Source organism: Corvus moneduloides, chromosome 16 (assembly GCF_009650955.1).
Source record: "Corvus moneduloides isolate bCorMon1 chromosome 16, bCorMon1.pri, whole genome shotgun sequence".
Taxonomy (NCBI): domain Eukaryota; kingdom Metazoa; phylum Chordata; class Aves; order Passeriformes; family Corvidae; genus Corvus; species Corvus moneduloides.
The window spans coordinates 7,408,148-7,422,333 of record NC_045491.1 but is presented as its reverse complement, the minus strand read 5'-3'; the positions used below and the strand labels follow the sequence as shown (position 1 = coordinate 7,422,333).

The 14,186-nt window shown below is 56.4% G+C and overlaps 1 protein-coding gene across 2 annotated transcripts in view; it reads left to right on the top strand.

Moving 5' to 3' along the window:
* LOC116452041 (ATP-sensitive inward rectifier potassium channel 12) overlaps window positions 1-14,186 on the top strand; it is a 54,786-nt gene that overhangs the window by 15,350 nt on the left and 25,250 nt on the right. The window contains exon 1 of one of the 2 annotated variants that reach the window (XM_032126139.1): window positions 6,938-7,160. The exons of the other annotated variant lie outside the window; for it this stretch is intronic. The gene's annotated coding sequence lies outside the window, so the exon portion shown is untranslated. Of the gene's footprint in view, window positions 1-6,937; window positions 7,161-14,186 lie in introns of those variants that run through there. 2 annotated transcript variants of the gene reach the window in all.

The following is a 14,186-nucleotide window of genomic DNA, read 5'->3' as shown; positions in this document are numbered from 1 at the left end:
CCTCCAGCTGATGTCTGAACCCACCCAACTCACATGTGGCCTGGTTTGGTACAGAAGGGGATGTCCCACGGATGGGCAAGTCCCCCAAGGCTGGTATTGACAGGTGAAGGAAATAGTGAGGCTCGAGGCCACTTTTTTGGGATTTTCTTGGGCCAAAACCACTGTGGGTAAATCCTTTGAAGATGCGAGCCCAGAGAAAGGGAGGAAAGAGTATCTGCCAGCACAGCCCTCACCATAGTTTTCCCCTCACTGAGCGGCCTGGAGTGACTGAAGATGCTTCAGTGCTGAAGATGCTCACTGGTTACCCATCCTCTGCATCCTGCTAATGCCCCAGCTGGTTTTATCCCCAGCTCTGTCCATCCATGGGCACTCTCCAGCCTCCCAACTCCAGTGGTTTCGAGGAGGCTGCTCAGGACAAAGAGGAATCTCTCTCTCATGTCTCTGGCAGTGCTGAGATATTTGGGGGGCTATCCTGCCACAGGGGAGACTGGGATGAGAAATTTCCCACCTGGTGGGAGCTGAGCGCTGGCAGAGTCTCCTGGCTTGGTGTGATGTTTCCATCATTGAAGGGACTTACGGTCCAGCCAGCTGTGGCTGGGCTGGAGGCACTGGCCTTGTAGGGAGGGCTGTTGGGCTCTTACCACCTCTCTACTCAGCTACCAAGTCCTGGAGGACAAATAGTTTGGGGGCAGAAGTGACTTGTCATTTTGAGCCCTTCTTCTGTCTTTTTTTGCCACTGGGGATGGGCAATTCTTCTCCATCCACCAGGGTTTTTCCTGGAGCCTCCTCTGGCAAAGCTGTGAGATGAGTCACCAAGGGGGTCTGACAGGTCCATGCTGGGGAAAGCCCCTTCAGGCCCCTCAGGCCGTGTCTTGTGCCTCTGTCCAGGAGGGAATCACTGTGTGACATGGCTGAACTGGACCCGGCCTCAGGCCAGAGGTGCTTACATAAGATATTTACTGTGTGCCCCAAGACTGCCTTGGGAAGAAGCCAACGTGCTGATTAGGTGACGTCTGCCCAGGACTGGGTGGATTTGGCCTCGGAGCATCTGCTGCCTGCGCTGGTGGTCTCAAAGGCGCTGCCCTCAGGTCATTTATGTAAGAAGCCAGTTGGGCTCTTTGGCTGCAGCCAAACCTCTGGGTCATGTGAGGTGCCTGTCTGACCCCCGGGGTGTCCAGCCTGCCTGGGCTCTGCTGCGAGCAGCCATCCGTCAGCTCATCACTGCTGCTTTTTCCTCCTCCCTTCCTAAAATAATCCACCCTTTGGATGAGGGAAAAGGGAGCTGAGCATTGGCCGTGGAGTGAGGAGAGCTGAAAGGGCTCCATGGTTTCTCCTGGGTGCTGTGAGCCCCCATGGGAGCTGCCCTTTGCTGCTCCTTTTGGAGCATCCCATGGTAAAAAGCCAAGCTATGCTCATCCCAACTGGCCCGGGTCATGGAGCTGGCACTGGGCTGTGCACAAAGTCTAGGAATTCCCATCTGCTGCCCCAAATCCTCCCCCCAAACACTGCAGGCCATGACAGCAGCAGATAAGCTGCTTTCCTCCTGCTTTATCATGTTTTTTCCAGTGAGGATCCCAGAGTGACGGAGCTCTGGCCTGGTCTTGGAGTGGTGGCATGCTGAGGGTGCACAGTTTTCCCAAACTGGCTCTTTTTTTATTCTTCAGCTGGGGATAAGGAGCAGGCTCCCATCTCTGGCCATGATGAAATGCACTGGCCAAGATCTCCTCAAGTGTTTGTCTGTGGGCTGGACCTCTCTGTGTGCAGCAAGGCAGGGTCAGCACCTTTCAACTCCTAAGAAGTGCATCATGACCAGGTGGGAAATCCTCTGGGATTGTGTAGGGGCATGTTTTATGGTTGTTTGGACCAGCACTGCTCATGGTGGAGCAAGGCTGAGCCATCCTGAGGTGAGCTGTGTGCACATGAAGGAGGAGAGAAGCAGAGGAAGAGTCAGAGGAGGATGCTGGGGAGAGACATTCCCTCGGGACCCCGCTGAAACAAGCTCTAATGGGTGAAATTAGGCTGCATAGAATGGGAAAATTTCCTAAGATATGTTAGAGCCTCCCAAGGGACACAGTGCTATCCCAGCAGCACGGTCCCCAGGGCAAACACAGGGAAGCAAAGGGTGGGAGCAAACCTGGCAATGGGATCTGTGTCCCTGCCGTGGGGCAGTGCTTGGGTTTGCAGTGAGCTCGAGCCCGTGGTGTGGCACCAGTGCTGGGATGCGACGGGGGATGCTGCCAGTGTCCGTGTTGTGGCTGGGGCTGGAATCCAGCTGGAAGCTGAATGGAGCAATCCTTTATTTGCAAAATCTGCAGAGTTTCACTGGCTACAAGTGGCATTTCATTTTGTCAACTGGCAGAAATACAAACGTCTTTTTTTTCCCCTATGCTAGCCATTCTGGGGAGAAATGGCTCACCTGCTCCAGGGCTTTTCATGGAACAGGTTATTGCTCCTGGCTGATGGTTCCTCAGACCCAATCCTGCCTTTACTTTTCTTTCCTGGGTGAGTGGATACAAAGGTGCTGACCTGAGAGAGCGAGAACTGCTGGGCATGGTGCAACCAACCTATAGAGAGCCCCTCCGCATCCCTGCATGGCAGTAGTCAATTCTTGTCCCCATCAGCAGTTTCTGGTCCCCAGGACCTTGCTCGTGGTGCCGTAAAAACGCCACAATCACTGACCTCAGCTGCTGTGCTCCTCCTGCCGGCAGTCAGGCTCCTTCCCTGCTATGCCTCCCTCCCTCCTGGTCTCGCTGAAACACAGCCAGAAACCGGAGGTGCATAGGGATGTGCATTCCTCTCTTTCCAGATAAATCCATGGCAGTGCCACAGTTCACTGCTCCTAATGCCCTGGGGTCAGCCTCCCTGAGCTATTTTGGTTGTACTCCCTCTGTGCTGACACAGCCCTTGAGATGCTCTGGACATGGAGGGTAGGTCTGAGCATCCCTCTCTCCATCATCCAACTGCTCCTGGATGTCCTCAACTCCTCTCCCAGGCTGAGATGCCCTGGTAACCCCCCATCCCCATCACACAAATATCTTTTCTTCTGCACTGGGCTATCACCCCTGCTGTCTCCCTTGTCAAGCAACCACACAACCTCCGTGAGCACTCCAGGGGCGAGAGCGCTGCCCACAAACCCATGCCATCCTGCCATCCGTCTGCCGCATCCCCTGGCCTGTTGTCTTCCCAAATCCCACCAGGACTTGGCCCTCTGCATCCCTTTGCCGGCCAACAGTGTGGCCTGGCAGAGCCAGCATCCCGCGCTGACGGCGCTGCCAGCGGCCAGAGCAGATGGCGGCAGCCCACCGGACCCTTCCCTGCGGCCGGTTTTCGGCCATGAGCTCGGTGGGCTGGGTGGGCAGGCGAGGTGGGAGCCAGCTCGGCCAGAGCGCCAGGGTGAGGCGTGTCCGTGGCAAAGCTCACGGCTATTTTTAACCTGGAGGGATGAGAGCTTATTTCCTGAGCTGGCTTGTGCGGCGCAGCGGCACGTGTGGCTCCCACTGCCTGTGCTCAGTGGATGGGGGAACATGGTTTGGGTCATCAGATGGCAACTCTGAGCCTACAAATGGCCTTTTATAGGAGCAGAAGTGGGAAGAGAGTGGTGTGCCGGGAGAAAGGAGCTGGTATTCCATGGGGATGTCCTGCAGTGGTGTCATGGTCTGGTGTGGCTTGAGTTTTGGGTGTCTGGGGCGGGTGCGGCATCCATCAGCCTTGGGGCTTTCTCAGCTTGTATTTCCGAGTCCCAGTTATCACACTGGGACCTATGATGGGGCTCCAAGCCTATTTCCCCCAGCACCCCACCTTCTTCCTGCTGCAAAACCCACTGGAGCAAATGGGCAAGGTTCCCATGGGAGCAACCCCCTGCCCTGCGGAGTTTGTGAACAACCCTGCACCTTTTGGAGTCCAGCAAACCCAGTTTGCTTGAAATCCCACCCTCTCCAGCTGCTAGGCTTTTGGAAGGGCTGGAGGATGGTGGGCTGTGTCCCCATGGTGCACAGGATGGGGTGGTGGCCCCCGATCCGAGCGGCCCTGTGCCATCGGGAGGACGGGTGACTTAGCACGTTTCCCCATCCCGGCTCCCCCGCGCCTCCCCCTCAGCCTCTTCCTCTGGGAGCCCTGACACTAATGCAGCGGGAGTGGGGGATTTATGGACAGCAGCCCTCCAATCGGGCCATCCATTTTGATTGAATTAGCCCTAATGGCTCAGTGCTGACTTGCTCGTGGCCCTGCGCAGCCGTGCTGTGAGCGCTTGGAAGGGGCTCGACCCCGCTGGGTGTGCCCCTTTTTTCACCCCCTCATCCTCCTTCCTTCACTTGGACAATTCCTAAAAGATCCTCCTTCCCTCACTTGGACAATTCCACACATGGCCAGGGGCAGGCAGAGATTGGGTCTTGGTTGGAGCTGTTCCCTGGCTGGGAACCCACAGGACATGGGGGTCCCCAGGGCTGTGGTCCTGCACCGACAGAAGGGGATAACGAGCTTCTCCATGCTTCTCCCCAGCCCTGATGGGAAAACACGGGGAACTTCTCCCCAAAAGCAGAGGGAATCTGGGGCTTACCAGGATGGAAGTCCCAGGCTATTCATTTGCATTTCCTGTAGCAAACTGGGGAGAGAGGGGTAAGCCACCAGCATGGCCAGGTGATGGGAACACCAACCTCGCCAGTTGTGGCTGCCCAGCTCCACCCAACCCTCTCAGCCAGCCCCAGTCTTGGACTGGGGACCCTGAAGCTGCTCCCCTCACCCCAGGGGTGCCCCTGACCCGTGGCCAGTCTCCCACCCCAGCTTTGCAGCCAAATCTTTGGGTGCATTAATTGCGTCTATTTTTGAAGGGAGTATAAAGAACTTTGGTCTGGCACCTCTGGCTGGGGATCGGGGCAGGGAGGGATTTGGGAAGCTTTCCATGAGCATGGTGGGGTAAAGGAGAGGAGGCATCAGGGAGGAGCAAACTGGGGTGTGTGGGGCTGCCTGACAGAAAGGAGCAGTGTTTTGTGGTCAGGTTGGCCCCGGGTGGTCTTGCACGAGACCACCAGGCCCAGTGTGTGAGCTGGTGTCCCCTCTGATCTGCAAACCTCAAATCCCTGCTGTTAAGTGAGTATCTATCAGGGCTGGGGCAAGGCCCTGCAGTGCTTTTCATCCAGGGATTTCAGTGTTTCTGAGGTTTGTGGAATGAGGCGAGAGAGGACAAGCCAATGTGGAGAGGGGAGTGGAGGCAGAACTGGGAGCATTGCCCTGAGGTGCTCTGGAGTTTGGGGTGTTTGGGAACAGTGAGGGAACAATGCTCCATCTCTGTGTCAGGAGAGGATGGGAGCTGGGCACCAGGAGAGTCGCTGCTCCCGGATGCTGTTGAAGGGGAGAGGGAGGAATTGATTATCCCAAACTTGTGGTGGGAGACAAGAAAGAGTGAGGAAGAGGCTGCCAAAGGGCAGGTGGGGAGGCAGCCTCTTCATGTGCTGTGTTCTGGGGGGCTTTATGGTTTCTCTGTGACCCGCCAGCTCGTGACAGCCATGCTGAGCAGTGCTGAGCATCGCTGGCAAGGCTGGAGGTCTCCTGGCTGTGATTTTTTTTTTTTTAACAAAGCCTGTGAATCCCCAAAAAAGGAGCAGGCAGCAGCCCTGGGATCTCGCGAGTGACCGAGTGTGGAGGAAGTGTAGCAAAAATTACAGACGGTGGCTGGTTTGCATCTCCCTCTGGCTGGGAGCCAGCCAAGGTTGTGAGCCCACTGCAGCATCCCTGTGCCTCCCGCTCCCCTCCGCGGGGGAAAGAGGCTGCCGGAGCAAGGTTTCACTTTGACCCTCTCCAAAAAGGCCTCGCTAATATAAGGACAGGGTGACCTGGAGACACCCAAAGCCTCCCAAATGGCTTTAAATAATGCTCACTACCAAAGAAACAAACTTGGATTCCAGTCAACCTTTAAAAAAAAATAAAAATAATCCCCGCCTGCAATAAAAAGAAGTGGCTCCAATTCTCAGCCCTCCCTCTGCCCCTGGCCCCTCTCCACACACGCAGCCCCCTGCCCCTTAAACCAGCCCAAAGTGAAGCCTTCAGGGACGCTGTCCCCACCATTGATTTTTCATGGAAGGTGCCCAGGAAGGACGGTGATGGACTGCGGGGCCACTACCCCCCGACCGCAGCCGCCGGCGCGGGGGAGCTGAGATGGATCCATCGGGAAAGGGTTGTTGCTTCCCTGTGGCTGTGGTTGTCGGAGCCGGGGCCGGGCTAGAAAAAGCAAGCGGAAGCCATCAAGGTAGAGGAGAGGAAGCGAGGAAGAAGAAGAAGAAGAAGAAGAAGGGCCGAAGGGCTGGGGCGAAGCAGCCATTAGGAAAGTGCTGATGCAGAGGTTCCCTCGTGTCTACGGGCAGAGTTGGAGGAGTTGCTGTTCGCGGACAAAGGCAGCAGGAGGGAGTGGAGCTTTGTAGAAGCCGGAGCCTGTCTCACTGGGTGTCTGTGTTTCATTCCCTGTCAAAAGCCTGGGAGCTGGGGGGAAAAAAGCAGGGAAGCGGCGAGCTGCAGCGCTCGCTCAGGATCAGATAGCAAGAAAACCAATAGCGGCGAGAAAAAAAAAAAAAAAAAAGAAAAAAGAAAACCAACCCACATCAACCAACCAACCCACCCACCCTCCACGCTGAGGCTGGAACAGGCAGGTCCCTGCCAACTCCACAGCACGCAGCAAGCAGGGAAGAAGGGAAGAAGTCCACCCTCCCCGGGCAGGAGCGGAGTTGAGCCCGAAGGATATTTGATGACACTTTGGCAACGATGGGTCCCCCAGCATCTTCCAGAGCCCATTTGAGGGTGAAGGCTCTGAAAGCGCAGAGGGAGTTTGAAGCTAAATTCACCTGAGTCTGGATCTCTTGGTCGCTGGGATTTATCTATTTTTCTTTTTTTTTCTCCACGGGGAAAGCAAACCAAGAAAAAAGTGTGGTTTTATTTGTTTGGTTTTTTTTTTTTTTAAATCTCCCTCTTTTTTTTTTTTTTAATTTTTTTTTTCTTTTGGAAGAAGATATATTTTTTTTCCCTGTGGTTGGAATGGAGGGGTTGGGTCTGTGCCTAAGAAGCAGCAGCCGAACGTCGGTCCTGGGAGAAACCCGAGTGGATGTGGGGTCCCCTGCCAGCTAACTCTCCAGGAGCTGCAGCCCCACGGCCGGAGGGGCTGGATGCAGTGAGAGGTAAGTGCCGGCTCCGGTGCCTGCCGACAACGGCTCCTCCGCTCCTCCAGCTCCGTCTTAATCCCAAGTCAGAGGCAAAAACAGCAGTCTCATAGTGAGTCAATCACTTCCACCTATTGCAGCCCTAATGGAGAAATAAGAAGGGGAAGTTTCGCAGCGGCAGCTCCACGGGGGAAGTTCCCCCTCACCCCTGTGCCCCAGATGCCAGGTTGGGGGGGATGTTTTGCCAAGCGGCATCACCGTGCCAGTGCCATGGGCCCCCTCCCTGCCCAGCCAGCACTGAGGGTTTGCTGCTGCCTTTTGGGATCCTCTCCATGCTCCTGCTCCCCTCCACTCGCTTCCCCTGGCCAGCTCGCTTCCTCACCCAAAACTTTTGCACACCGGTTGTTTTGGGCAATGTCCATGCGGGGTTATGCCCCTCCATGCCCACACATGGATATTCACGTTGGTGTAACACACACCCGCCTGACCCTCTTATCCCCAGCTCCCTGGGCCCTGCCGGCGGGGACACGCTTGGGGTGAGCCCGGGAACTGCGGGGCTGGGGGGGCTTTGAAGGCAAACTGCAAAGCGCAGGGAGAAAGCCGAGCGAGCCGACCACGGCAGCAGCAGCAGCAGCAGCAGCAGCAGCAGCAGCATAATTGCATCACTGTAATAGTATCGGCGCTGAGCACGAGCCAGGCGAGTAAAATTGTCCAGAAAATGAGCTGTACTAAAGTGCCTCCAGTTAGCAGCACCTGCACGCCTTCACTGGGTGCTCGAGGCCGTTTGTATTTTTAGAAGTCTCTCTTAATTATAGAGCAAAGAGTGTAAGAAGGGAAAATGGTGTGTATTTAGCAGCATTCCCGGACAGTTTTGCAATGAATATGAGCACAAAATCACCAAATAGGGTTTTTTCTCCCCCCCCTTTGCACTTGTGATTTTGAACCACCTGTTTTGCTGTGGTGTCAGCAAACGAGGGCTGGATTTTTTTTCTTTCCTGTTCTTAGAAAGCGTGGCATGACTTTGCTTGTGAAAAAGATGGGGAGCAGTCCCACTGCCTTCCTTCTGCACCCCAGATCAACCTCAGTTTCTGAGGTCTTCCCACCGCCATCCCAGGGGTGACACTGGTGGGGACAGGGGACTGGCATGTTGGTGCCAGGTCTTCTGCAAGCAGCAAAGAGCTGGGGGTGTTTTACAGGTCACTGTGAAAAAAAATCCACAACAAACCCTGCAACAACTCGTTTTGCTTCCATAAACCTTCTTCCCCTCATCCCCTTCTCCGCAAAACTTTCCAGGGCCTTTTCTTTGTAACAGCAGGTGAAATTCCCTTTCTGTGAGCACAAAGCAGTGAAGCCACCAGAAAATAATGAAAACAAGACTAAAAAAAAAAAAAATCCTTGCCTGCTCTTTTCAGGCCTGGAATAACAGCGAGCATTCCCATCCATGCCAGATAAGCTTAATAAAGCTCCAGCTTTGCTGGGGAAGGCACCGTAAAGGCCACTTTATTTCTTGCCTCTGATACAAAACACACTTTGAAATCCTGTGTTGCCTCTGCTGTTCTTTAGCCAAAAGAGTTAATTTACCTGTGAAGTCAAAGTAGTTTTATCCTTAGCCCTGGAATGACCCAGGGGTTTATGACAAGTCCCTCGGGACCAGCTGGGGTGGGATTTTGGTGGCCTTGTCTGTGGTGCTGTGGTGCTCTGTGGTTTTCCGTGGTGCTCCCAGTGGAGTTTTCCCCTCTCCCCACTTGCTGGGGCGGCTTCACCGGCAGCGCCGTAGAAACCGTTCCTGCTGCGGATAAACTTCGGAGGAGCTGTTGGGGGAATTGCACCGCGAGCTGAAACCCAGCATTTCCGCCCAATTCCTGTCAGCTTTTAGGGGCTTTTAGGGTGTGAATGTGCTTGAGAGACACGGGAGCCTCACGCACCCTCTGTGCAGGGGGAAGGAGGCCGGGTTGGCAGTTTTGGGGGTGCTGTCTCCAAAAAGAGTGGGAGCGCTGTCCCTGTGAGGGGTTGCTGGAGGGATGGATCTGTCCTGCTCTCCTGTCACCGCTCGGGTGTGTGCACTCGGACACACCTTAAGGGACACCTTATGTAAGCAGTGATGGCAGCGCCGTGCCCCGGCCGTGCCACCCTGCTCTGCCGCTGCCAGGCCTTGCATGGCCTTGGCCACCTCACTTAGCCCCCGTTCTGAGGGTCCCCTCTGGGTGCAGGTGCTGTTGTGTCACTGTGGGAAGGAGCATAATCCCCCCTGTCTGGGCAAACAGCTCCAAGCCCAGGGGTTTGCCTGTGGTTTTTGCAGAGTTCATGGTTGCACCCTTCCCGGCTCTGGCTCTGGGGTTCCCAGCCCTGGGGAGGTGGCACCGGGCTCAAGCTGCTTTCTAGGCTGTTTTACACCTCTTGGCTAAAGTGCAGCCCCGTTTGGGTTTGGCAGAGCAGGGCAAGGGCTGGCTCACGTGGATGAGGAGGGAGAAATTGTCCTCTGAGTGTGGGGACACTGGTTGGCAAAGGACCTGTGTCCCTGTCCCAGATCATGAGCCTGTCCCTCCATCCCCCTGCGGGCCCCTGAGTACCCCAGTACACACCCGACCACCTGCCCTGAACCCAGTGTCCCTGAAATGGAGGAAAGGAGAGGAAAAAATGAGCATTAAGGGACTCGGGAAGCCCCTGTGCCCCAGGGAGTGGAGCATGGTGGGTGTCTTGTCACTCAAGCTCCACTCCAGCTTCTGAGTTGGGGTGGAAGGGAGAAAGGTGGGAGTGTGGTGGCAGGTGGCAGGGGGGTCCCAGTGCTGCTCTCCACAGCTCTGGGTGACTGTGGGCTTGTCACCTCACAGGGATGTGTCCCTCTTTCACCATTCCTGACTCATTCCCAGCTTGTTCCCTAGTTCTAGCTTGGTCCTCCAGTCCCAGCTTGATCCCGGTTCCCAGCTCACTCCCTCATTCCCAGCTTGCAGCGAGGCAGGACTGCCGGTGGGCGACAGATTTCTTACAAAGCACTTTCAGATTCCCCCGTTGGACTTTTGAAGCATCTGGTATCACTATCTCAGCGTCATTATGAATTAATTAACATTAATTTCCTGCTCTGGTATCTCCCATTGCTGGGAGCTTTAGCCTGGGCTTTCTCCCTCCCAACATCCCCAGACAGAAATGGCCAGATCCAGACTGTGCCTGACAGAAAGCCAGAGAGAATTCATATAACCGTGGGGCCATGGGGTCCCCATCCCTGTCACCATCCCGCACCATGGCAGCGGATGCTGCCAGGATCCCGATGGTCTGTTAGCCAGGGCAAGGTTGATCCTGGGGGAGCCGCAGTGCTGCCAGCACTGCCTGCCCACTTGCCGTGCCCCCGGCACAGGGGACGGGTGTTTTGGGGATGGGTGATGTGAGTGATGCCAGCTGTGCCATCCTTCACCTCCGTTTCCCCACAGGGATGCAGAGCAGGTGATGTCGGGGCTGTCCCGCAGGGAAAGGATCTTCCCTTCAGCTCTGGGAAACCCTGATCCTGGCTCCCATGCTTGTGCTGGAGGTACCAGCGATGCACTTCTCTGGGATGCTGTTCCAGGGACCCTGATCCCAAGGAGGCTGATTGCAGGGATGCTGTCACAGGGATGCTGACCCTCCAGATTTGTGAGGATGGGGATATGGATATAGCGGGCTGGCATCAGGGCTGGATCCTTTGCCCTGGCTGTGTTCATCCTGCTCCGTGAGTCACCCCGAGGGAGGCACCGCCCAGGAGTCTCAACCTGACGACCTGGCTCCTTCCCTGAGCTCTCACCTGCACGGGTGAGCCCTGGAGAGTCCAGAAGGACTCAGCGGGATGTGGGTGCAGCACCTGCTGCCTCCCAGTCCCATCCCACCCCACCGCTTGCCCCATTCCCTCCCCCACAGCGGCACAACCCTCCTGGCCCCCACTGCCACCCCCGTGCCACCACCGTGTGCCCCATGGCAGGGCCACAGCAACCCAAGGGCCACCCCAGCCCCCTCTGCAGCCTTTGCAGTGTGGGCTGAGCTGGAGGGGTTTTCCCCCAAACTCCGCGAGCCCCGTGGCTGGGGCGGGGTGGGGGTGGCAGCCCCGGGGGGGCCGGGGGATAACCCCGGTGTCCTACATCCCCAGAGCTGGCTCGGGCTTACGTAACGGCCGTGCTGCAGTGTCTGCTCTGCTCAGAGCCAGTGCCACCGGCAGAGCTGCAGCGCGGAGCCCATCTCCCTGGATATTTGCTTTTTGGGGACAGCGGGGAGGGAGGGGGACACCTGCGGGGTAGCTGAGCTTCAGGGAGTGGCCAGGACCTGGACGGGGTGGTTGGCAGGGCTGGCTGGGCATGAGGTTGGGGTGTCTGCCCCCATCCCCTTCTGTCAGTGACCTTGGGGGCCAAAGTTCCCCCTGGATGGCAGCACCCTGGGGAAGGAGGGGCTGGGAATGGAGAAAGGAGAGAGGGCCCTGCCCTGATCCTAAGCCAGAGGTGGGGTTGGAGACCCTGCTGCACCCCCTGCCAACCATGGTCCTGTCTTTACCCTCTCGGAGAGCACTGTGCAGATGGGGAAACTGAGGCAGGAGGCCGTGACATCCCGTGGGGAGCAGGTACCAGGGACCCTCCTGATGGAGAGGGGATGGGAACTTACCAGCTCCTTGGATAACCCTGCCTCAGATCAGTCCAAGCTCTGCCCCCAGAGCTGGTGTCCCTGCTCGGGGTTGGCACTCTGGGCAGCCTGGCAGGGAGGTGCAGCTCTGGAGTGTGTGACATGACATGGGGCATGGGGGGACATCAGGCCAGCTTCAGCACCCTTTGTGTTCCCAGCTTGTGTTCCCAGGGAGCCACAGGGTGCCAGAGCAGGAAGCTGTGGGGAGAGACCTCACTGCCAGTGGGGGACCAGTGTGTCACCAGTGTGTCACTGTGCCTGACCACTGCCAAGTGCCGGGGTTCATCTGGGATCTGACCCAGCCCTGAGAGCCCGAGGGCTGTGGGTGGGCTCAGGGTGCTGACAGCAGCCCTGGGGCTCACAGTGGTACTTGCTGGAGGTCCCTCTCCAGCAGAAATGTCATCACAGTCCTACTCCAGCACAGCTCTGCTCTGGCACAGCTTGCTGGAAGCAGGAGGGTTGGTGTCCCAAAGGTCACCCGGTGTTGTGGGGACCTGGTGGGTCCCAGGCCCATCCCGCTCATGCAGGATTCAGTGCCACTGGCAGCTGGGCTGTGCCTCCGTGGTGCCTCGTGGCCAGTGCTGAGGTGGGGACAATGCCACCACCTGTGAGTGCCACCTACCCACAGGGGTGCCTGGCAGGGCAGTGTGGATGTCACTGCAGGGCTGTGGGAAAACCCAGTGTGACCCCAGTGTGAAATACGTGGTGTCATCCATCAGCGAGAGCCAGGATGCCCCCAGGGACCGAGCCAGTGAGACCACCCCTTTCTCTCCCCCTTTGCCCCTCGTTCCCAGGCTCAGCTGGCATTTCTCCCAGGACTTGGTGGGATGGAGCCCAGCCACCCCCAGGATTCTGCTGAATCCACTGCCCTCCTGGGCATCCTGAGGAGCCGCAGCGTGCGCTGTGCTCGGCACAGGGACCCAGCACCCCGAAGCCAGGGGGAACCAAGGACGCCAGTGAGCTCATCCCTCCTGCCCAGGCTGGGAAAATCATTGCATTGTGCTCACTGCAAGAGGCTCAAAGGCCTTTGGTTCCCTTATAGGACACGGCTGGAAAGGAGCCACCAAAACAAATGCCGGGAGAAATAAGCCTTCAGTAGTGGCTACTTTCTTTGTGGATTTGGAGGGATCCAAACGTGCATCCCTCATGTTGGGGAGCCCTTCGGGGAAACCCCCAGTGCTTGGGCTGTAGGGGTAAAATTCACCCCAGCACAGGCCCTTCATTTCTGCCAAATTTGGACCTGTTGGATGATTCAAATGTTCGGGAAGGTCTCTGGATTGTGCTGTCCTTTATTTCTGCACAGCACAGGGGAGCCCTGGCACAATCCCCTGGGGGTCAGGGCACCTGGCATGGTGGGATCCTGCTCCCCAGCCAGGGTGGGACCTGGCAGTGAGGCTCTCAGCTGGGCTGAGAACACCCTCCAACTCATTACACACATGGGCCAGCTAATCTCCATCTGACAGCGAGTCATCCTTCCCACCGTGCTGAAGGCTGGAATGACAGTGTGGTTAAAGGGGCTGATGAATTAAGTGCATCTTATAAATACATCAGATATTAAAATTCCCGTGTAATTACAGTGCAGTGGATTATGTGTGGTGCTGAAGGGGAAGCAATTCAGCGGAGCAAAGGAATTACAGTGAGAGAGGAGAGGCAGTGAAGCGTAATTGCACCCAGCTCTGCTCTGCTGGGGGGTAGAGCAGGGGCTGCTTTGGAGCTGCGGTGGGAGTGAGGCCGAGCGGCCCTGGAGCTCTACTGGCAGCCAGGGCTTGTCCGGGACACTGCAGGGATTAGGGAAAGTGAATTGGACCTGAAGAGTTTCATGGAGGGGAGTGAGAGAGGGCTTTGCTCTGCTTCATCCCTTCCTCTCCCAGCGAGGAAGGCACTCTGCTCCCAGGCTGGCTCTGGCCACACAGATCTGCAAGCTTTGGCCATTTCTTGCTCCAGCATCCCACTGCTCCCAGGGCTCCCGTGTGTGACCAGCAGTCAGTGCTTGAGCAGATCTAAGACAAGAAAACCTGATTCCCTTTCCCTTTTCCCCTTTCCTTTCCTTTCCTTTCCTTTCCTTTCCTTTCCTTTCCTTTCCTTTCCTTTCCTTTCCTTTCCTTTCCTTTCCTTTCCTTTCCTTTCCTTTCCTTTCCTTTCCTTTCCTTTCCTTTCCTTTCCTTTCCTTTCCTTTCCTTTCCTTTCCTTTCCTTTCCTTTCCTTTCCTTTCCTTTCCTTTCCTTTCCTTTCCTTTCCTTTCCTTTCCTTTCCTTTCCTTTCCTTTCCTTTCCTTTCCTTTCCTTTCCTTTCCTTTCCTTTCCTTTCCTTTCCTTTCCTTTCCTTTCCTTTCCTTTCCTTTCCTTTCCTTTCCTTTCCTTTCCTTTCCTTTCCTTTCCTTTCCTTTCCTTTCCTTTCCTTTCCTTTCCT